We start from the raw sequence: 23,843 nt of genomic DNA on the forward strand, positions 1-23,843 counted from the left end.
CTTAGAACATAGTCCATCTCAGTGACTCGCAGAAATGTTACACATGTAATATCCTAGAGCCTTTTCAGTGGCAGCTATGCCCGCTTGGCTTCAGATACAGACTTCAGCAAGGTAACAACATCAATGTCCATATAACGCACCGCTTTTACCTTTGCCGGGTCTAGCTGCTTCTATCAGCTCTGTTCTGCCAAAGCTGTGGTTTAAGGCTCACCAGACATGGTCTCCAGGCCACGTGCCTTCCAGGGCTAATGGTGTCCCAGACACAGGGGTCAGGCCTCTTGCCTCTCAAGGCTAATGGTGTCCCAGACACAGGGACCAGGCCTCTTGCCTCTCACGGCTAATGGTGTCCCAGACACAGGGACTAGGCCTCTTGCCTCTCACGGCTAATGGTGTCTCAGACACAGGGACCAGGCCTCTTGCCTCTCACGGCTAATGGTGTCTCAGACACAGGGACTAGGCCTCTTGCCTCTCACGGCTAATGGTGTCCCAGACACAGGGACTAGGCCTCTTGCCTCTCACGGCTAATGGTGTCTCAGACACAGGGACTAGGCCTCTTGCCTCTCACGGCTAATGGTGTCTCAGACACAGGGACCAGGCCTCTTGCCTCTCACGGCTAATGGTGTCTCAGACACAGGGAATAGGCCTCTTGCCTCTCCACTGTTTCAAAACCTCCAAGATTTATATATCCTTCTGTGCGCACAGGACCTGTGATGATGTCACAGTCATGTGATCAGTCATCTGAAGGGGAGGTACGTGGTCAGCAAGAACACACCCCCCTGAACATTTTAGTAATGCAGATAGCCACTGCATTACATATCCCCCCCTCTGTTCAAACTTGTGGGGTTGAACACATAATATACACAATCACATTATAATCCACAGTTTACACAGAGACCATGTACTTGACATTTGCGCTGCTCAGTCCCTGGAACATTAGTCATCAACATTAGCCCATTCCTTAGGGACCTGCCATCCGTCATTGTCTCCAACTTCATCAAGCCACATTTCCTAGTCGTAACCTTGTCAGACCTCCCCCGCTCCCAGTGGTCAATACAGCAGTGCTACTCATTTGCGCTTGTATCTAAGGTCCGGTCTGACTCCGTACTGTCTCGTACTCTATTGGGACGTTTGCATGGGCCTCTCAGACCTGAGTTACTGGAGGTCTTACGCCCACTACCCTCAGGACATCCTGAATGGTCTCTAACTTCGGCTCTAGCTGTTCTATTATTTAGGGGGCCCTTTCGCTGTCTGGTCTCTCAATGTATAGACGGCTGCCATCTTCTGCTGCTCAGGCGTCGCTGTCTTTCTATTCGCAGTCTGGCGAGTTTCAACTGTTCTACCTCTCGCAGGTAGGTCACTCGGTACTCCATCAGCATTCGTATATATGTAAGATTTTCTTCTGTGCCTACAGCAGAGAATGACACTATGCCTTCTTCATCCGGTATCCAGTCCTGATGATCACGTGGACTGCTTATTTTTATCACACCAGACTTCTTTACCATCATTTGCATGGTTCGGCCATTTCTCCCAATGAGCTTTCTTACCAGAGCATGAGGCACCCGGATGACTTCTTCCTGCAGACTTTGAGCTTTTCTCATAAGCTCCAGTTGTCTAATGGCTTGTTCCGTCTTCAACCGGACAAACCGCTTCGTGCGAACACATCGCCAGTGCATGTCACTTAGGATAACCACCCTCTTCACTGTGAATTCGGTTGTGGACAGGACCACCAGCTGTTTAGCTTCTGAGGTCGAGTACACCTTACCGGCTCCCACGGCCTTCTTAAACTCTTCATGCACGGACTCGCTGGTGCATTCTTCTCTCAAATCTTTGGGTACATCTATGAGGCACTTGTACCGAGAAGTTTCTGTCTCACCAGTGGTTTCCAAACGATCATCTGGCTCAGGATTCAGGGACAACTGACTTTCAGCTTCTTCACCCTGTATGCTTCCCCTGAGCAGACTCACAGCTATGAACTCAAGAATTCTCCTCAGGTCCACCTTCTCATGGTATAAAGGATTAAGCGCAACTTGTTTGCCCTTTCCCTTCTCCAAGGCGGCCTCGTTCACTGATTGGTACTTTGCCAGGCGACCTTTGAGCGCGAAGACTTTTTCCTCTAGCTCAGCTACTCGCCTCTCAGCAGCCCATCTCTGAAGCTCTTCCTGCTTCAACTGCTCCTTTATCAGTAGAGTTCTCTCAGTCTTCTCTGTCTCCAATGCGCCCACTCGGCTCTCGACAGCCAGTCTCTCAAGCTTCCCTTGCTTCAAATGAGCTTGTAGCGTCTCTTTGAGCTCTTTGATCTCGACTCTTACATCCACCGAATCATCCAAACTCACATTATTCGAGGAGGCATTTGCTTCATACCTCCCTTCTCCGATAGACTCCTCCATCTTTTTCCGCTCAGCTTCCACCCTGCCGATTCTATCCTTAAGGCACGTCTCTGCCCTCTGGAGATCATCACAGAACATCTTTAGCTGCTTCACCTGAGCTTCCAATCCTAGGATCTTTCTGCGGAGATCATCATTCTCATCACGGGTGTCCTGTAGAGTGGTCTCAATCACTTGGTGCATGTGCTCTACATCCGCCTTATCATCCTCTAGTTTTTCCTTAACCTTGAGGAGATCCTCATAGTCTCTCTTAGTTTGTTGCAGTTCCCTACTGAATTTTCCATACATCTTTTCTGCCTCACGGTCGTGACCAGATACTTCATCTTTTAATGCCCCTTTCAGGGCGGATAGCTCCCGGTCTCGCTAGTACAGAGAGTCCTCCAGCCGCTCCTTCTCCTGCATTAGAGACTTTACTTGGTCTTGGAATTGCTGCAGCTCCCTCATGTGTTCATCATACTCCTTCTTGGATTCACACAGCTCCTGGTTGAATTGTTCGCGCAGTTGTTCTAGGTCTTGATCACGTCCAGAAACTTTGTCCTTCAGCGCCCCTTTTAAGGCAGATAGCTCCCTATCCCTCTGGTGTAGACCCTCATCCAGCCTTTGCTTCTCCTGCATCAACTCTGACTGCACCAGGGAGAGACTATTTTTCATCTCGTACAGCTTATCCTTCATACTCCACTTTCTCAAGCTTCAACTGAAAAACCTCCTCTTTGGTTTTACGGAGGTCCTCTTTATTTTTCTGGAACATTTCCTTCCATTTATTAATTTCCTCGCTGCTTTCCTCACAACGTGGTTTATTTTCTGCCGTTCAGACTCCAGGTTCAGCTGATCCTGGGACACGTTCTCCATGTTTTTCCTTAGTTGCTGCATGTCACTCTGATACTGCTGCCTGATAAGCTCCAGCTCTTGGTCATGATTGGCCACCTCCTCTTTCAGGGCTGTCTGTTCCTGATCCTTTTATCTCAGTAGATCATCCTGCTTGTAACGAATCTGCAGAACTGCATCCAACTCTTCCACCTGACCTTCATTGTTGTCTGATACTGTACCGGAGGTTGCTACTGGCAACGTTCTCTCCTCTTCCCTCCTGATCTCCTCTGCTTCTAAAGGAGGATCTGCACTCGGAATAAAGGCACACAGCATTGCATTTTCTTTATTTACCCTTTCAGCAAAGGCTACAGGATCAACTATTTTGTGGCCCTTGCGCCTTCGACGACAAAAGGGGGACTTTCTCACCTCGTTTAGCTCCTCCTGACCGAACTCTCTTTCTACTTTCATAGTGTCACCGTCAGCTGTGCGGTCTGTGTCACTCCCCATGGTGTTGTGAACCAACAAGTCACCTCCCACTTTGATGTCAACCCCTTCTACTGGAGCTACCCAGTTATCAACGGTCGAATTCTCATTTTTAGGCGGTACCAACACACGATCAGTAACCAACTTTGGTATTCTATGCTCCACCCTCTTTTGAGACTCCACCCCCTTTTGGACAACCACACCTGTAGGGGGGGGTTTTAAAAAAAAAACACGCGATAGTCTTAGGACCCAGTTCACAACATCTCTTACCACCTCCCCGGGCACTCTGGGACAGCACCGGTGCCACAGAACTCAAGGAGTGGTCCGCTGCCGCCCTTCTGTCTAACAGCTCCTGCCGTACCTGCACCAAGTCCTATTGTCGTTTCTCAAATGCCTGCTGCTGCGGTTTTAACCGGCACTTTAATCGTTCAATAGCTTCAGACTCAACTGCTGCTCCCTTCACAGCCATCTTTATCTGCTCCAGCACCTCTTCAGGATGCTCCATTTTGCTGCAGAACGCCTGCAGCCGGTCATCCAACCACTTCTCCATTCCGTCTGGGGATACTGCTCCATTCATAGCCATCGCGGTGCGCTATTCACACAAGACACTTCACACCGCTCTCCCCGGAAAATTTCCGTGGCCCCACCAAGCCACAGCAAACCAGGTTTGAGTGCGACGCCAATTTTCGTAACCCCGCCGAGTTACAGCCAGATGCTTTAATCTTCGTGGCCCCGCCGAGCCACAACAAGATGCTTGCATCCACATTCGTCGTCCTGTGCCGTTACCCCTTGCAACCAGGCTGCAATTGCCCGCATTCTCCACCAATTGTAAGGTAGCGCTATTCATCATGTTGAGGGGCACTCATTTCACTGGGTCAATTAAAGCACACATGCAACGTTTTCCGGTAATATTAAGTCCAGCAGTTTATTACACATCATAAACTACTTAGAACATAGTCCATCTCAGTGACTCGCAGAAATGTTACACATGTAATATCCTAGAGCCTTTTCAGTGGCAGCTATGCCCACTTGGCTTCAGATACAGACTTCAGCAAGGTAATAACATCAATGTCCATATAACGCACCGCTTTTACCTTTGCCGGGTCTTAGCTGCTTCTATCAGCTCTGTTCTGCCAAAGCTGTGGTTTAAGGCTCACCAGACGTGGTCTCCAGGCCATGTGCCTTCCAGGGCTAATGGTGTCCCAGACACAGGGACCAGGCCTCTTACCTCTCAAGGCTAATGGTGTCCCAGACACAGGGACCAGGCCTCTTGCCTCTCACGGCTAATGGTGTCTCAGACACAGGGACCAGGCCTCTTGACTCTCCACTGTTTCAAAACCACCAGGGTTTATATATCCTTCTGTGCGCACAGGACCTGTGATGATGTCACAGTCATGTGATCAGTCACCTGAAGGGGAGGTACGTGGTCAGCCAGAACACACCCCCTGGACTTTTTGGAATGCAGCAAGCCGCTGCATTACACTGTATATAATAACATCACGTTATATGGTACCTATTTACACTAGCAGTTATTTTGTAGGTTTTGTTCACACTAGTACTGTGGTCCTCCATAGAGGGTTCCATAGGGGTTTCCATCAATCTGTACAGAATAGAGCAGAATGCAGAAGTGTTCACGCCATCAAAAAGTCAATGATTTTATTTATGTGTTATTTTGTTTCATTTCAAGCTTTATTAACAGAGAAAAAGAAAATCTATGGCACGATAAAGTATTTATTGGTCACAAAATGGCATGTGATCATTAAAAAAGGTCAATTGTTAAATATCCAAAGACAGCAACCTTTTTGGTCAATCTCAGATTTTTCTAAAATTGTCTGCTATGGGTAATATGTACTAGATAGTGTTTTGCTTCCTGGAGTTCTGTAGATTTTCTTTCTATTAGCAGAAAATAAAAACATAAAATATATCAAGACCGGATCGGAATTAGGTCCCAGAGAATTTTCCAGGTGGCCGGACTCTGGTACAGTAATAGTCCTCTATAGAACAGCACAAGACAAGCACATTGTGAATTAATTTGAAGCCCATCACATGCTAGTAAATGTGTTACAGAAACTGTCATACCTTTTTAAAGGGAATCTGTTACCAGGTGTTTGCCACCTAGTTGAGAGTAGCATTATGTAGAGACACCGACCCTGATTCCAGTGATGTGTCACTTACTAGGCTGCTTGCTGTAGTTTAGATAAAGTCATTGTTTTATCAGCAGGAGATTATCACTAGAGTACTAGTAAACCTGCTGCTGTATAGTCCTCCAAATTCATGAGCTCTGTATAAGCCCGCCCCCACCACTGATTAGTAGCTTTCTGCCTATGCACAGGGTACACAGAAAACTGCTAATCAGGGGGTGTGGGCAGGGTTATACAGAGCGTAGCATTCAGAGAACTGGTAGATCTGCAGCAGATAAAGCAGGGATTTTATTAAAATATCATCAAGCAGCCCAGTAAGTGACACATCGCTGGAATCAGGTCTCTGCCCCTTTATCATGCTGCTCTCAGATGGGGTAGTAAAAACCTGGTGACAGATTCCCTTTAAATAAAATTTAGAAGACAACTTGAGTATGTTAGGAAAGCAGCTGTAAATTATTGACGCCACGATAGTACGGTACTTACTAGCTGATAAACCAGTTTATAGTTAAACTGAATCTCTGTTTTGACAAGTGTTGCTGGTACATGTTCCAACGCATTTCACAATATGTGGCACTCAATTAAATAGAGGATATTGTTGAATTTGTATCTATCTAATGATCTATTAATACCCAGGACGGTAACTAAAACAAGATGGCATTCACCGTGTCTAGACAAAATAACATTTCTACACCAGTATAGAAGCAGATTCTGTTCTGTTAGACTAGAGGACTGGCAGACGGAATTGTCATGGTGAAGTCGGTGAAATGTTTTCCAATTGATCTGGGTCCCTTTCTGTAAAGTAATAATACTATTTAAGTTATATTCTAGAATTGTGTTGTTGATCCAAAGATTTATTCTGATTGCCATATTTCTGGGATTTTTTTTTCCCTATAGCTTATTAGATGCATTTGTTTCCTGTATGAAAAACACAGGTTATGGCCAGAAAACTGCAGCAGAAGAAATACATGTTTTTTGTGCGTTTTTGATGTGTTTTTTTGTTGTTAAGCCTTTTTGACACAAGAACTGACATGCTGTGTTAAAAAAAAAAATGCTACACGTCAAAAAACACAAGGAGATAAATTGCACTGTGAGAACGAGATTTTAAAACGCTCCTTACTCTTACTGTTATTCTAGAACACTGCATATTTGCACATAGAAAACCTGCATCATAAGCGCTATGTTTGAACAAGTGCTAAGGTGAGAAAATTGGTTTCTGTCCTATGAGTTTTTTGCATTTTTCTAGCTAAACCTTGTAGATCAGTAGGTTCAGCTAGGTTTCTTATGTATTTTTCTAAGAGAGAAAGATTCAGTATCTTTCTGCAGGACATGATTGGAATATCATTCTTTGCCCTGTCAGCACCAGCCATGTGATAAACTGAGAATCTCCCCTACAGAACTCTGTTCTATCAGAGGTTTAAATGGGTTGTCCACTTTATCTTTATTTTACCCCATGTTTTGTGGACGTGATTTTGTGGCACTTACTAACATATAAGTATTACAGGTTCTCTCGCTGGACTCATTAATACAGCATTCATCTTACTGCACAAATCTCCTGTCCACAAAAATGGCTGCCGGCGGAGGAGCATGTGACCAGTCCTGTCCATTGGCTTCATCCAATAGAAATGCAGCTTTCTCATGTGGGGTGTATTTCTACTGTATGAGGCTGATGAACTGGTGTGATCCCATGCTCCTCCATCAGCAGTCGTTGTATGGATAGGAGGAGAACCTGTAATATAATATATATATATATATATATATATATATATATATATATATATATATATATATATATATATATATATAATATAGGTAAGTGCCACAAAATTGTGACCTCAACAGATCTGCTGTGGCCAGCCCCTTTAGCTGCTCAGGCTCGGTGGGTTGTTCTCTTGTGACTTTTCCTGTTAGCTAGAATAGAATAAATAGCTGTAAATTGGAGATGTTGCTCTTGAGGGCGGTTGAACAGCCATGTTGTTGCATGAAACTTGGGGCTTTCAGAAGGCTCATCTGACCTTCATAACCGGACCACCGACCTTCAGCTTCAGGAGAGGTGCCGTACCAAAGGGTGTTGTCCTGAGGGCACAGCTATTATTTACCATTAACCAACAGAATTTGCTATATTTTGTAATCTTGTAAAATATATATCAAAAGTAATTCTAAAAATGTTCTGAAATCTTGTGTCAGAATATAAAATATTTGTTACACTGAGTTTACGTTGCTCCTTACACTGGATTTTAAGACCCCGTTTCCCATCCTTAACAATTGGCTTTAGTAAATCCACAGTGACATGTCATCCCTCTAGCCTTCATCATTCATGTATCTGTTCGTGTCCGGCATATTGTTCACTATCATTTTATAATACACAGATTATTCCCCTGGACAGGAATTAAGAAATAAACCTGCCAGTAAGAGGTATTGTTGTCAGAGTTGCTTCCGCCTCATGTTTTGTAAGAAATTTCATGGTCTCTTTTGTGAAGAGCGGATGATTTTATACATGTTCCCTAGATAAACTTTCCCATTGTCAGTAATGAGGATGGATAATACTGAGTGACAAGTGTATTAGAATTGACAGAGGAAGAGCTGTTAGATTTGTCAGAGCATATCACTGCAGGCGGTAACACTTAAGGACGTTCATTTTTGTGAAGTTTTATTGAAGCCAAGACTTTTTTTTTTTACTTTTTATATTTTGTCTTAGGTTTTTGTTTTGTTTTTAAGTAATTTTCAATTAAATGTGTTTTAAATTAATTTTTATCTGACGTTTTTGTGTCTTACATTGTGTGCCTTTATATTGGAAGGTATGTAGGAAATACATGTATGATTGTATAGAGAAGGTGCATAAAGTTTGGGTTTTTTACAGTGACTTTACAGAATTGCTTTAATAATAATCTATAATTGTAGTACTTTACAGAAAGTGATCCAGCATTTTTGGTTAAAACTTGCAATGTTTATTTGCATCTTCTTAAAAATTGCATTGCAGCGACATTCTCCATGTGTCATAAACTGCGCTTTATGGCATATGCTTTGAAGAATGCCGCAGCAATGTAACTTTTAAGAAGATGCAAATAAACATTACAAGTTTTAACCCAAAAATGCCAGATCATTCTTCCTTAAATCTGTTCAGTCTTGGGCAGGCTAATTACCATACCCGAAGTCATTCATAACGGAGTCTTGGTACAACTCTATGAGCGGTAAGCACTTTCATCTATTACAACGCTACTTTATAGAATGACTTGGTTTAATATCGGAAATGATACACTATTATGAGATTATGTTCATTTTATAATTGTGGTAACTATTTCCAAAAAAATCCTTATCTAATGAATCCTTAAGCTGCACAATTATTGTGAACAAGTGTTCCTAGGAGCGTTTGTTGTACGATAATCGTACAGTCTTAACCTGCCTATCACTGAGCAAAACACGTTTGTCGTGTGAAATGATCTTTTGGTTTCCCTAAAGATCATCGTTCTTGGCAGTGCTTTGTCCTGTGTAAACAGTATTTTCTTTGTCAAGAGCAATGAATCTAAAGGAAAAGGTAAAAAAAAATCAAACTCGCTAATGTAGATGTTTAGGGAAAATGTAGTGACTCTGAGAGTAAGCGGAACTGCTCACTTTAGTGAGAGGTGCTGTAACTGGCCGAAAACTTGTGAAGAGTGGACCAGCTGCTACACCACCTTGTGCCAGTTATACATGACCTGGTATGGCCAATATGGTTTCTTACCTGATGGGCTCACCTTTTCCCACCATACCCCAGGATCCCGAGATCCCGTCCCCCGAATGAAAACGCCACAACCTGTTATTCGTTGGATAATTTTGGCCACAGCGGCCGTTTATTAACAAACAACAAATAACAATCAAAACCACAATGAAATAAATATATATATGGAGGGAGGGTTCTTGGAGCTAATAGATCTGGCTTTAAAATCAACCCGCCATATTACCCTCAGCCGTCCAACACCAGCTCGAGGGCACCAAAACTTCCACAGTCCGTGAAAGCATAACCAAATAAAATGCTCCCAGGGTAAAACCCCGTCCAGAGCCCAGAACCGACTGCCAGATCACCCCCCACTCAATTTAAACGGCCTGGAATTTTCCAAATTCCTTCCACCGACAATTCGGTACCAACTCCACGAACCCCACCCCCCGCCAACCACGAACATCCCTGAAACCTTAGGCTTGTGAGTGCCCCACCAACGCCCTTTCAATCCCTTCCTGAATTGCCAGGGCCCAAAGATCGATACCGATTGCATTGAAATGCACACCGTCCTCCAGCCAGAAATTACCTACTCCCGATTCCAACTCAAAATGCCTAACACCTATCCCACCATTCCAGGACACAAAGCTGGACACGGCCCTGTTTTATTTAACTCTTGCCCTATTTACTCCTTTTCCAGATCTGGCCGCCCGCCACTTTTTCCTAGGCACTATATCCGACCAAACCGTCAGCACCCCCGGAAAGAAGACCAAAACCTCAAAAATCAAAACGGATATCCCGAATTAATTCCCTCACGGGCCTAGCCCCCAAATCGTTACCTCCCGGATGTACAACCAGAATATCAGGTGTCCTGTCCAATCTAGCCGCTTTGTGAAACTCCGACATAAACCGGCTCCAAACCATCCCCCTAAAACTTAGCCACCTGATAACCACCTGTTCCCTCGGAAAGCCCAATTGCCTACCGTCACGCCTTATGTAAGCACGCAGCGCCCCCCAATGCTAATATTAGTGTCCAAAATCCAGGCTTACAAGGGAACGCCACCTAAAAGAATAGTAATAAACAAGCATATTCAAAGATTCGCAAGCCACACAGTCGTGCGGTATTTAACGCCGAACATATGTCAAATAACGGTCCGAACTCCACCTACCAACCCTTTTTATAACTTCCGCCCTTAAGCCGCGCCTATCAGCTTCAGACGCTGCACCAATCCAAAAGTATGTGAACTATAAACCCCTGGGCTCAGGCCCAACTCTTGAACGCCCTTTTTAAAGACCGCTATAAACTGAAACCGGGAAAGGAATGTACCGTCGCAATGACATAACAGTGGGCCAGCTCCCTGACCACACCTGCCAATAAGCACCTCCTTGGACACATCAGAGCCCCGTCCACTCTGCCCAACACAACTCGCTTACCTCTACCTAGCTGATCAGTCTTTCTGCGTCTAATCCAAAAATCGATACCCCAGGCCCAACAACTCATGTCTTCAGCTAATAAACCTCCCGCCCTATTCCTGCTACGGGCGACCAATTCGCCAGTGTTTTATCTTCATCACTCTCCACCGCTCCCCACTGGGACACCCAGCTTTGCCATACCCGCCACAATGCCTCGTAAGCAGACCAGGTTGAACCCGCAACTGACTCCTGGATCAATCTTCCAGCTCGTCCGTAATCAGCTGCCACAACTGCGAAGGGCATTCCACTCCTGCGACTTCTGCATCTGGCGCCAGTTCCCGAAAACGCTCCGACTGGAGACGAGACAAAGCATCCGCTATAGAATTTTGTACCCCTGGCACATGTACCGCCGAGATCCATGCATTCAACTCCAAACACCATAGTACAAGCTCCCTGACCAACTTAATAACTGGAGGAGACGATGCCGACAAGCTGTTAATCACTGCCATCGCTCCCATATTATCACAGTGAAAACCTACTTCTCCGATTCAAGAAGAACTCACCCCAAATCGAAACTGCAACTACAATTGGGAATAATTCCAACAGAGCAAGATTCTTTGTAAGACCCCTCTCTTTCCATGAATGAGGCCATTTTCAAGCACTCCACTTCCCCTTATGAAAAAACCCCATAACCCACACCGCCTGCCACATCCGTGTAAATCTCGCAATCCAAACTGTTCAAAAAAACTCCTACTGAATCAATGACCTGCCATTGTAATTGTCCAAAAAATGCTTCCACACCAACAAATCCTCCCTGTGCTCTCTATTCAAACGAATGAAATGATGCGATGCCCGCAAGCCGTCTGTCGCCTTTGACACCCTACGACGAAATATTCTGCCCATAGGCATGATCCTACAAGCAACGTTCCGTCACCGAAGCAGCGACTGCAGCTCATTCAATGTCACCTTACGCAATTTACCGATTCGCTCAACCTCCAGCCTGAGCGATGACAATTTATCCTCGGGCAATCGACACTCCATTTTGTCCACATCAATCAGAATTCCCAAAAAACTCGGAACGGTACAAGGACCTACCGTTTTAGCTTTAGCCAAAGGAACACCAAAACGTTCCGCAACCCACACCATAGCTGCTAACAGATTATCACAAACAAAAATTCAGGGGGACCTATACGCAACAAATCATCCAGGTAATGAATGACGGACTGCACCCCCGCCACATCCCTGACGGCCCATTCCAGCAAAGTGCTGAAAGTCTCAAACAATGAACATGATATTGGAACAACCCCTAGGCAAACGCCTATCAAGGTAATAACCTTTGTTCCAAAAAACAACCCAATAAAGGAAATGCTAGCCGGGTGAACCGGAAGTAACCCAAAAGCCGATTCAATGTTGGTTTTTGCTAGCAATGACCCCGGGCCGTGCCGCCGCACCCATGACACAGCCGCATCAAATGACGTGTACTCAACCGAACACAATTCTGGAGCGATACCGTCATTGACCGGAAAAACCTTTTTGATACGACAAGTGCTGAATAAACAAAATTTATTCAGCTACTTCTTGGGCACTACCCCCAAGGAAAAATGATCACACCTTCAACCGGAATACTATCAAACAGTCCCGCCTTCTGACCTAACTCCACCTCTTTCGACAACTTATCACTAACAACCTCTGGATGCAACAAAGCTGCCCTCAAATTCTTAACAGAGAAAGGGACTTAATGATCCGGTGGCGGGATCCTGAAGCCTTCCAAAAAGCCATCACTAATAATCCTGGCCTTCAATTGGTCAGGATATCTACTTAGAAAGGGGGGCCATCCCTAGCAGATTCACTGGAGTCTCCCCCTTGACCGGCACCCATAGGCTGCTTTCCTTTTCCTTTTTTGAAGCACTTAGCGGCCCCATGGGAGCTCCCATTGCAATGGGAACAGACATGTTTAAACTTACAGCTGTTCCCGTATTTGCACTGGCCATCATTAAATTGCCAGCACGTTCCAGACTTCTCTTCACCTCCCTGACTACCCCCTCCCTGTCCTGACGATTGACTCCCACTACCTCCGCTCCCATTAAAGGACTGCCCGTACCTAGCCGGGGCCACCACTTTCAACCAAAGACCAATATCCTTCTGATCCCACTTAATCTCAGGCCTCACCGCCTTCCTCTGCCTGAATTGCTCGTCGTACCTGAGCCATGTCTGTCCCCCGTAAGTACGGTGCACTTCCCCAATAGAATCAATAGAAGCTAAATAACAGAATAAACCCGAGCAATTCTCAGGAAACTTTTTTTTTTATAATGACCCCGGCCAGAATAGCAAATGCTTAAAGCCAATTAACAAATGTCTGGGGGGGATCAAGCGCCACCAGCGCTTCTCTTCTTCTTCCTTTTTGCTATCGTCCTTCTTCCCTTTATCTAAATTAACCAGGCTCCTACTGGAGATGCCGATGACCCCCTCGGTGCCCTGCCCTCCATTCCTAACAAAATCTGCGACATTCTGTGCAAAAACGTCCCTAATCCCCGATACCTCTGCGTCCCCGGGACCGCCAAAAATCCTCCCCCTTGGCCCTGCAACCTGACCACTACCTTCTCCAAGCAATACAGCCCCTGCGGGCGACAAACCAGACATAGAATCTTACTCACGCAGCTGCGCAGGTTCTGTGTCCCCGCCAGCCGAAAATCCTGATTCCTGACGATCTCTCCCTCCGTCACGGTCGCCGCTGGAATCGGATCCCTCGGAATCAGTTCGCTGCTCAAGGCCCGCGCCCCTGGCCTCCACGTCACCAGGGGGGACCTGAACAGTCGTGGATGATGACGACGGGCGTCTCACCGAGGATCGCCATCCGTAGGCCCTCCCTGCACTCCTAGCAGCAGCTCTGGGCCTCCTCCGACTTCCAGACCCAGACACACGGGCCTGGTCCGCGCTGACAGAATGAATGCTGCTGGGCAACGTGGTGTCGCTGCCCGCCTCTACCTCCACTCCGCGTCGTCCAGATAAGCCAGGCAGCAGGGATTCCCCGGACTGCTGCCTGTCCGCAGATGCTCCCCTCCCTGGTCTCCTGTTGATGATCCCAGCAGGCACCCCGACAGGAACATCGCCAGTGGTGCCTGCCGCATGGTGTCCAGCTCCTCCGATCCTCCTGGTCCCCCTCTCGGTGCTGTGGCCCCCAGAACTAGCAGGGGCTGGCCTGTTCGGCCCCGATGTATCGCGCATGCGCCGTTCGGCCAGGGCCTGGATCTTGGGCTCCGACAGCGCTACTCCCGCAGGCCGCACTTCAGATGCGGCCCTGACTTCCGGCGCGGGCCGCGATCCTCGCCGTGCAGCGCCAACAGGCCGGCAGTGTGGATTCCTGTCGGGGCGAGCGCGCCAGGCAGGGACAGCGCCGTCGCGCTCCCCACCCGCAGGGGCTCCGGAGCCTGCGCCTGTTGCGCGTGGTTACCTCCAGTGACAGTCTCTCCGGGGGCCTGGTCCTCCTTCTACTTCTCCCCGCTCCAGACGGTGCCTTCTGATCCTCGGCTGCTCCAAGCAGGGCAGACAGCTGGGCCTCCAGCCATCCCCCGCTGCGTAAACGGGCGACATCTCTTAGCTGGACCACCAGGGATTCCACGGACTCAATCTTCTAAGGTAAATCCTGTCTGCTGCTCCTTAGGGAATGGCAGTTTTCCCGCACTTTTCCCTATTTATTCCACTCTCCCACTGCCCGCCCCCAACTTCCCCTATCCAATCCCCACCGCTGCCACATTTAAAATTGTAAGGGGGGGGGTGAAACCTCCAGGCCAATCCCGGTCATCGGTGGCTTCCCCCTAGTTGTGCTGTCTCCATCCCCCTCCTTGATGGCAGCCGCAATAAGTTCTGTAGGGTGTAGAGATAAAAACAAGGAACCACTGAGCTGAGCGCTGCTAAAATAGATGACGGCTTATAGATAGAGGTAGGGCCACTTTATTGAGGCTATGCCATATTATCACTGAACAGGTGCTCGGTACTGAAGAGCTTAGCCTCAATAAAGTGACCATATCTCTATCTATGACCCATCATCTTTTCCAGCAGCGCTCAGTAGTTCCTTGTTATTCTTCTACACCCTACTGCCTAGAACAATAGCAACCTACGAGCACTCTGTGATCTAATACTGGTTGCTCAGTGTGCATCGCAGAGCGGTCAGCCTGTGTAAACGCCTGCAGATCAGCAAACAAGCCGTCCATTTAGTAAACCCTTAGGCTGTAATGAGCCAAACCTATGCCAAAAAGGTGTCTCTTTGGCAGACGTTTAGGTGACATGTTACCATACATCATTTTTTTTCACTGTGTAGTTGAGTATATTTGTCAGTTTAGGAAATCCCACAAAAAAACATATACCTCCCAGTATAAATTACAACTTTGTGTCTCATTGTGCATATGTTATGGCTATTTGTTTAGCATATAAATGTATTTGCTGAGTAGGCACCATTAAAAGGAATCTGTCAGCAGGTTTTGCTATGTGATGTGACAGCAGCATGAGTTAGGGACAGAGACCCTTATGCCCTGGGTGCAGCAATTGTAATAGAGTCACAGTTTACTCTGTTGCAGATCTAGCAGAACTCAGTTATTGAGCTGTGCATAAACCCCCTCTTCCAACCACACACACATATAGATACATAAATATGCACACACTCATACATACATAAATACACCTACACACTCATACGTACATACACATACACCCCCCCCACACACACAACCCCCCCAAACACACACACATATATACACACACCCCCACACATATACCCCCCAAACACACATACCACACACATAAAAAAACACTCCCTTACACATACACCTCCCCCCACACACACACATACACCCCCCACACACACACATACATGCATTCATACATAGATGCATAAATACACACACACTCCTACATGCATACATATACACACTCATACATATGACGCGCCCCCTGGGCCGTAGGGTACTCGGTAGCCGGGCCGGTCGGTGCTGGGGGATGTCACAGTAGCACTGACCCAGTCCGTGACCCAGGGCGGTCCATAAAAGGGGAAAAATAAAAGGGGAATAAAGTTTTTAAAAAGATAATGTTCATGATGCCACCTGTGGTATGCGGCTATATGGGGCCGCCGCTGCGGTGCAGATCCACTGGAGCTGATGGTGACGCAGCAGAGTTGGTTCAGCTCTCCACAGGCAGAGCCTAGGTCCAGGGCAGGATATAGGGATTTTAGGAGGTAGATGTTGTTGGTGCTGTGTAGTGCATGGCTGGTAATGGCGCAGCAATAATTCCAGGACACAGTGGGGTGCAGTCTTCAGGTTTTACTCACAGTTGTTCAAGACTCCAGATTACAAGGGCCAGTGTGTAACCTCCCACGTCGTCCTGTGTTCACCAGGGAAGGGGTTCAGCAACTCTCAAGTCTCTCAGGAGTACTTAAACGGGACCCCGTTCTATGTTCCTTTCTCGGTCGTCTTCCCTGTGCTGGACCTTGCCCTCCTGCCCTGCGCCTCACAATCAGTGTCCCAAGCCGGTAGCCTCGGGTCTTGTCGGGCGACTTGCAATCCCCTGGACCCTACGTGGCCACCTTTTCGGCGATGTAATTGTGGTGGTTGGCTGCTGCACCTTGCAAGTACAGCAGCCTCCAGTTATCTAGCTGAGCCTGGTTGTTCTCCACTAGTTTAGGGGCCGGTCCCCTCTGCGGCTTGATCCCTCCACGTCCGTGTAGATTCGGGTGCATGGCTGGCTTCCTGCACTCACCATGCCCCTGGGATCCCCTCTGGCTCTGGAGCCTTTCCTCTGCTCCCTTCTTCTCTCACTCTCTCTCCTGGGCCTCTCAGACTAGGCCCCACTCCTCTCTCTCTCCTCTCAACTCCTGCTCCAAGCACTGGAGCCAGGAGCCTGGACCTCCTACACTGCTCTCCTGGGCAGGACTGGCTCTTCTCCAAACCCTTCTAGATGGTTCCCTTTCTTCTTATACTCTTCCTGACAGTGCTCTCCTGATACTCTTCCTGACAGTGCTCTCCTGATCTTCTTCCTCCACCCACACCCAGTACATGGTTCCACCCTCCAGCTAGGGACCAGGGACTGTGCTCTCCCTTAGGAGCAATATTGCCCTTCCCTACTGAAGTGGAGTGTGTTGGATGCGGGTTTGTGGGTCCCAGGTAGTACTCCCTCCTTACCTGAGAGTGGGGTACCACACCTCTGGGTGAGATGCAGTACCTCTATGGCGACTGAACCCGCAGGGGCACCACACATACATAAATACACCCACACGCTCATACATACATACACTTACATATACACCACCCAAACACACACACATACTCACACCCCCACACAAATCCCCCCCCACACACAACCCCCCAAACACATATACACACACACACACCCCCATACACACACAAATACATACATAAATACACACACACACTCATACATGCATCCATATATACACACTCATACATACATAAATAAACCCACCCACTTATATGTACATACACACAGAGATACACCCCCCAACACACACATACACAGACACAACCACCCCCGCACACACATCAACACCCCCAAACACACACACATACATAAACACACACACACACCTACACACACCCCTAAACATACACCCCCCCCCCACACACGCATACACACACCACTCTCAGGAAGCAGGGAGGTGTTTGTAGCCACGTTTTTGAGTTTTTTTGGCAACTGAAGGGCAAATGCAGCAGTATTTGGCACCAGTTATACGGTACAATGTGTAATGCTGCTGAGGCCCTTGGAGTGTGTAATGGAGAGGATCAATGATTATGACATCCATATGGCATATGGGAAAGGATTGTATGTAATTTTTTATGGACTCGACTGTGCCACTTTTACCTTCCTGTAGATGTGGATTTGTGGAGTAATAATGTGGTCATGTCCAAACATGAAGCCACACTTCTTTATGGTATATGCCAGAAAAGTTCCCAACGCATATGTGAAACCTAATTCACAAGCTGCCTTTCAGCTGGCTGAAGCCATGTGTGCCATCTTGGCCACCGTGGTCTGGAAAACTTTGATTTACATTGTTTTCAAATAATTGATGCAAAAATATAATGTCCTGCCATCTATTTCTTGAGGCTGTGTGGTATGTACATAGTGGCATATTATTAATGTCGTAGTACACTGTAACACTATCTTAGTAGTTTGTGGTTTTCCATCAATGGGTTCCCACGTGTCTATGTAAACTGTTAGTATTAACCCCATACGATGCTTCAGGAGAAACAAATTGTACTCAGTGAATATGTGATTTGGGTACATATCTCCTGTGGTGGTCCGCGTGGTGAAAGCACTTACTCATCTTTACTATATCTTTCTCAGCTGTGAAGCTTTGAAAATCAGGCAGAACACATGCATCATACTTAGGCGTGAGAACGGTTTTAATGGGGTTTTCTGATCTAAATAAGTTTTCCCTTATCCGCTTGGTCGCTGTTAGATCAGTGTGAGTCCCAATGTGAGACCCCCTAATAATCGCCAGAGCGGGGAACTTGTGTCACTGCTTCTGCCCTGCCCACAAGACTACGGCCAGGAGTGCAACAGGCCTGCTGGTCACACATGTGCCCTGCCACTCTAATCAAGGTCTGTAGCTCTGAACATCCAAGATATTCGAGCACTGCCTTTCGCTTGTCTAGCTTCCTCAATGACACAGACTTAAAAGGAGCAGCAGGGCACATGCGAGAGCGGTCACCCCATATTACGCCTCCAGATTACAGTCTTGTGGGCAGCAGAAAATAACAGGATAGGTTATCCCCTTCACAAAGTCCGCCGTACATGTACGGCGCAAGTAGGAAGCAGGTGTATGGAGCAGGCTCACAAGGTGTGCTCGTACTATACAAGCAGGTGATGGCTGTGTATTACAGCCAGGACCTGACCTGCCACTGACAGTCATGGGTGGAATGGTGCTGTCAATGCTGCTGGCATTTGACACGCCCATGGTGTGATCACAAGTCGCCCAAGGGTTGTCATTACAGCCAGGGGTCAGCTGATGACCCCTGTGCTTGTCATGACGGAGCTCCTTTGAAAACCTACTTGTGAGTGGCTTCAAAGGAGATTGTGATTTCTGCTATATGCAGCGATGCTGTGGCATCTCTGTATATAGCACAAGTGATCGGACGATCGCAGCTTCAAGTCCCCTAAGAGTACTAACAAGTACTGTGAAAAGTAAAAAAAAAAAAAAAAGTTGTAAAAAATAAAAAAACAACATAAGTTCAAATCACCCCCTCTCCCTTGATTGAAAATAATAAAGATATTAAAAATATACACATATGTGATATCGCTGCGTTCACATGACTGTAAAAACATTTAACCCGATCGGTAAGCACTGTAAATGACAAAAATTCAAGAATGCCAAAATTAATTTTTTTTTGGTTGCCGCAATTTCACAAAAAATACTGTAACAAGCGATTAAAAAGTCACATCTATCCCAAAATGGTATCAATAAAAACATCATCTCACTCTGAAAAAAGTAAGCCATCATACAGCTCCATCGGCCAAAAAATGAAAACGTTACGGGTCTCGGAAAATGGTGACACAACCCCCAAAATTTTTTTCTTGCAAACTTCTGATTTTTTTTTTCACCACTAAAATAATTTAAAAAAAATGGACACATTGATTATCACCATAATGATATTGATGAGAAGAATCATATTGCAAGGTCATTTTTACAACAAAATGTATACTGCAATAACAATTCCCAAAAAACAATATCAGAATTGAATTTTTTTCCACAATTTCTCCCCACTTGGAATTTCTTTCCCAATTTTCCAATACGTTACAGTGAGGGAAAAAAGTATTTAGTCAGCCACCAATTGTGCAAGTTCTCCCACTTAAAAAGGTGAGAGAGGCCTGTAACTGACATCATAGGGAGACCTCAACTATGAGAGAAAAAATGAGAAAACAAATCCTGAAAATCACATTGTCTGATTTGGAAAGACATTTTTTTCAAACTTTGGTGGAAAATAAGTATTTGGTCAATTACAAAAAAGCAAGATTTCTGGCTCTCACAGACCTGTAACTTTTTGTTTAAGAGGCTCCTCTGTCCTCCACTCATTACCTATAGTACCCCTGATGCCCCAATAGCCCCTTTACATAGTATGATGTCCCCTACAGCCTGGCACACATTATGACGTCCATAGAGTAGTCCCCTCACACACACTACGATGTCCCCACAGACCCCTACTATAAAAAATAAACACTATATACTTTCCCCACCCCAGATCCTGGAGAGTCCGCTGCAGCAGTCATCCTCCCAACACGAGCAGAGCAACACCCAGTGCATGCTACTGTCGTTCTGTAGGCGGCAAGCCGAACGCCACCTGTGGACTACAGAATGCTGAGCACTAGGGCAGGGAGAACATGGCTCCTTGACCTGCCGTAGAATTTCACGGTTTCAGCATGCTGTGCTCACTGATACATTTAAGAGGGTCACTCCAGATGTGCCCCATCAAGTCAGTGGGCCTGAGGCGACCATCCCTTATACCCCATCGGTAGCTACGCTACTGAATTTAGGGCATCTTATAAATGTAAATTTTCTAGTGTCCAACCTCTTCTTGACCACGTGGTCACCTATGGCATAAGGTTGTATGGTTAACACTAAGTTAAAGTGGTTTGTCCCGCAGATACATTGCCTTCTGTGTATCAAACAGTGTATATTTCAGCATGGTGGGATGCTTGCATTTTCAGTTGAACCTCAAATGTCTGTACAGGTAACTCAATAAACAATAAAATATCAAATTAAGTATTTCTATTATTAATTATTCCCTGTTGTCTCACTTTGAGGTATCTTTCTCTGCTGCGTTATATTTTAAATGCATACTTGGACAATCTGGTGTTCTGCAGCATGGGACTACATATCCCAGCATGCCGGTGAAACTCTGGCATCGAATACGCTGAAACATTAGTACCCTAAGTACAACAGCTGGAAAGCTGCAGGCTTTCTTCCTTAATCTAGTTAGTGTAACATCTAGAATTGGTAGGTGCAAGCTATTTGTCTGGTCACGGTTCTTTTAAGTTAAATATTTCAGTGATGTGATAATAGATCTTCATTTTAGTAAAATATTAGCAAGAAATAATCCATAAATGTCTGCACAATTGTCCATTGGGAGGCTGGATCCCTAATCTCTGGAGATCACAGCTTTTATATCAAGTGCCAATCATACTGCTTACTACATAGGAGGTTAGATAAAGAGCTCATACCTACTTGTAACAATATCATGCGTAAAGCATATGTATATATACAATACAGTTCTGACACCAAGAAGGGAAAGTCATGGAGTTCTGGAAATAACAGGATCCATACACAGGTTAATGATATGCAAATGCTGAAAAATGGAAACAACATTTTCGAAACACCTCGATTTATTCAGTATCAAGTGTGAGCATAACACGCAATAAATCATGCACTTACAGCCTTGACATGGTATCAGTGTGGTTATTAATGGTTGTCTTATTGGTTGTCTGAGGAATGTTCTGCTATGCTGAATGCGCTTGGGCACACAAATCATCAAGATCCGCTGCCAGCAGCTCCCTTAGCAATTGCTGACCCATGATGTCCCAGATATGCTTGATGGGAGACGAATCTGGAGACGCCTCAGGCCATGGTGGCACGTTTAGGTCACACAGGCTGCTCGCAGTAGTACAAGCAACATGCTACCTGGCATTGTCGTGTTCAAAAACTGCTCCTTGGACACTTTCATGTCCCCTCATGAAGGCCTTTTCATGGCGTTACCCATGTGTTCTCGAGACCAATCTTCAGCTATGATTACATCCAAGACAAAAGCAGGACTCCTCATTGAAGAAGATAGACCTCCATTCCACCCTCCATTTCCTTCTTGCTCTACATCATGATAGCCTTTGAGAGCGGTGGTGTGAGGTAAATTTAACACCTGTAGCTGGACATATGGCTTGTCAAATATTGTGCAAACACCTTCTAATGTTTTGTGGAGACACTGATGCCTTAGATCTGGTATATAATGTGTAATTTAAAGTGCTGCACAGAATGGATCACTATCCATAATTCTTCGAATTTGACGAAACAATATGGACAACACCATAAAGAGGTTTTCACTATGGAATGTCACACAGATCCTGCTTCCAGAATTATGGTGTGGGGTAGGATAATCTACGATAGCCGGAATCCTTTAGTCTTCATTTCAGGTACCCTAACAGCTCGATATTACATTAATTTGATGGTGGAACCAGTGGTACAGCCATTTCTCAAAAGTGTCCCACTAACCATTTTTCAACATGACAATGCCAGGCCACATGTTTCTCATGTTACTATGAGCAGGCTACGTGGCCTAAACGTGCTACCATGGCCTGCAGCATCTCCCGATTTGTCTCCAATTGACTACATCTGGGATACCATTGGTCAGCAATTGTAAAGGGAATTTCCAGCAGTTAAAACATAAATTTTTAACCTTTCTATTCTGACCTATATGACATCAAAAGTTAAGAGTATTCTGGCAACAAAAAGTTAATCACATATTCACATACAGTACAGACCAAAAGTTTGGACACACCTTCTCATTTAAAGATTTTTCTGCATTTTCATGAGTATGGAAATTCTACATTCACACTAAAGGCATCAAAACTATGAATTAACACATGTGGAATTATATACTTAACAAAAAAGTGTGAAACAACTGAAAATATGTCTTATATTCTAGGTTCTTCAAAGTAGCCATCTTTTGCTTTGATGACTGCTTTGCACACTCTTGGCATTCTCTTGATGAGCTTCAAGAGGTAGTCACCGGAAATGGTCTTCGTACAATCTGGAAGGAGTTCCCAGAGATGCTTAGCACTTGTTGGCCCTTTTGCCTTCACTCTGCGGTCCAGCTCACCCCAAACCATCTCTATTGGGTTGAGGTCTGGTGACTGTGGAGGCCAGGTCATCTGGCGTATCAACCCATCACTCTCCTTCTTGGTCAAATAGCCCTTACACAGCCTGGAGGTGTTTTTGGGGTCATTGTCCTGTTGAAAAATAAATGATGGTCCAACTAAACGCAAATGGGATGGAATAGCATGCCGCTGCAAGATGCTGTGGTAGCCATGCTGGTTCAGTATGCCTTAAATTTTGAATAAATCACCAACAGTGTCACCAGCAAAGCACCCCCACACCATCACACCTCCTCCTCCATGCTTCACGGTGGGAACCAGGCATGTAGAGTCCATCCGTTCACCTTTTCTGCGTCGCACAAAGACACGGTGGTTGGAACCAAAGATCTCAAATTTGAACTCATCAGACCAAAGCACAGATTTCCACTGGTCTAATGTCCATTCCTTGTGTTCTTTAGCCCAAACAAGTCTCTTCTGCTTGTTGCCTGTCCTTAGCAGTGGTTTCCTAGCAGCTATTTTACCATGAAGGCCTGCTGCACAAAGTCTCCTCTTAACAGTTGTTGAAGAGATGTGTCTGCTGCTAGAACTCTGTGTGGCATTGACCTGGTCTCTAATCTGAGCTACTGTTAACCTGCGATTTCTGAGGCTGGTGACTTGGATAAACTTATCCTCAGAAGCAGAGGTGACTCTTGGTCTTCCTTTCCTGGGGCGGTCCTCATGTGAGCCAGTTTCTTTGTAGTGCTTGATGGTTTTTGCAACTGCACTTGCGGACACTTTCAAAGTTTTCCCAATTTTTCGCACTGACTGACCTTCATTTCTTAAAGTAATGATGGCCACTCTTTTTTCTTTACTTAGCTGCTTTTTTCTTGCCATAATACAAATTCTAACAGTCTATTCAGTAGGACTATCAGCTGTGTATCCACCAGACTTCTGCACAACACAACTGATGGTCCCAGCCCCATTTATAAGGCAAGAAATCCCACTTATTAAACCTGACAGGGCACACCTGTGAAGTGAAAACCATTAACGGTGACTACCTCTTGAAGCTCATCAAGAGAA

General features: G+C 45.9%; 1 protein-coding gene and 1 pseudogene across 3 annotated transcripts in view; both read left to right on the plus strand.

The window, feature by feature from the left end:
- ELP4 (elongator acetyltransferase complex subunit 4) overlaps nucleotides 1-23,843 on the plus strand; it is a 442,046-nt gene that overhangs the window by 274,833 nt on the left and 143,370 nt on the right. The window lies entirely within an intron of this gene.
- Nucleotides 11,827-23,843, plus strand: part of LOC141174470 (uncharacterized) — a 34,360-nt pseudogene continuing 22,343 nt past the window's right edge.

This window comes from Phyllobates terribilis, unplaced genomic scaffold, assembly GCF_046119375.1.
Source record: "Phyllobates terribilis strain yellow unplaced genomic scaffold, ASM4611937v1 Scaffold_13__5_contigs__length_258822181, whole genome shotgun sequence".
In the NCBI taxonomy this organism is placed as follows: Eukaryota; Metazoa; Chordata; class Amphibia; order Anura; family Dendrobatidae; genus Phyllobates; species Phyllobates terribilis.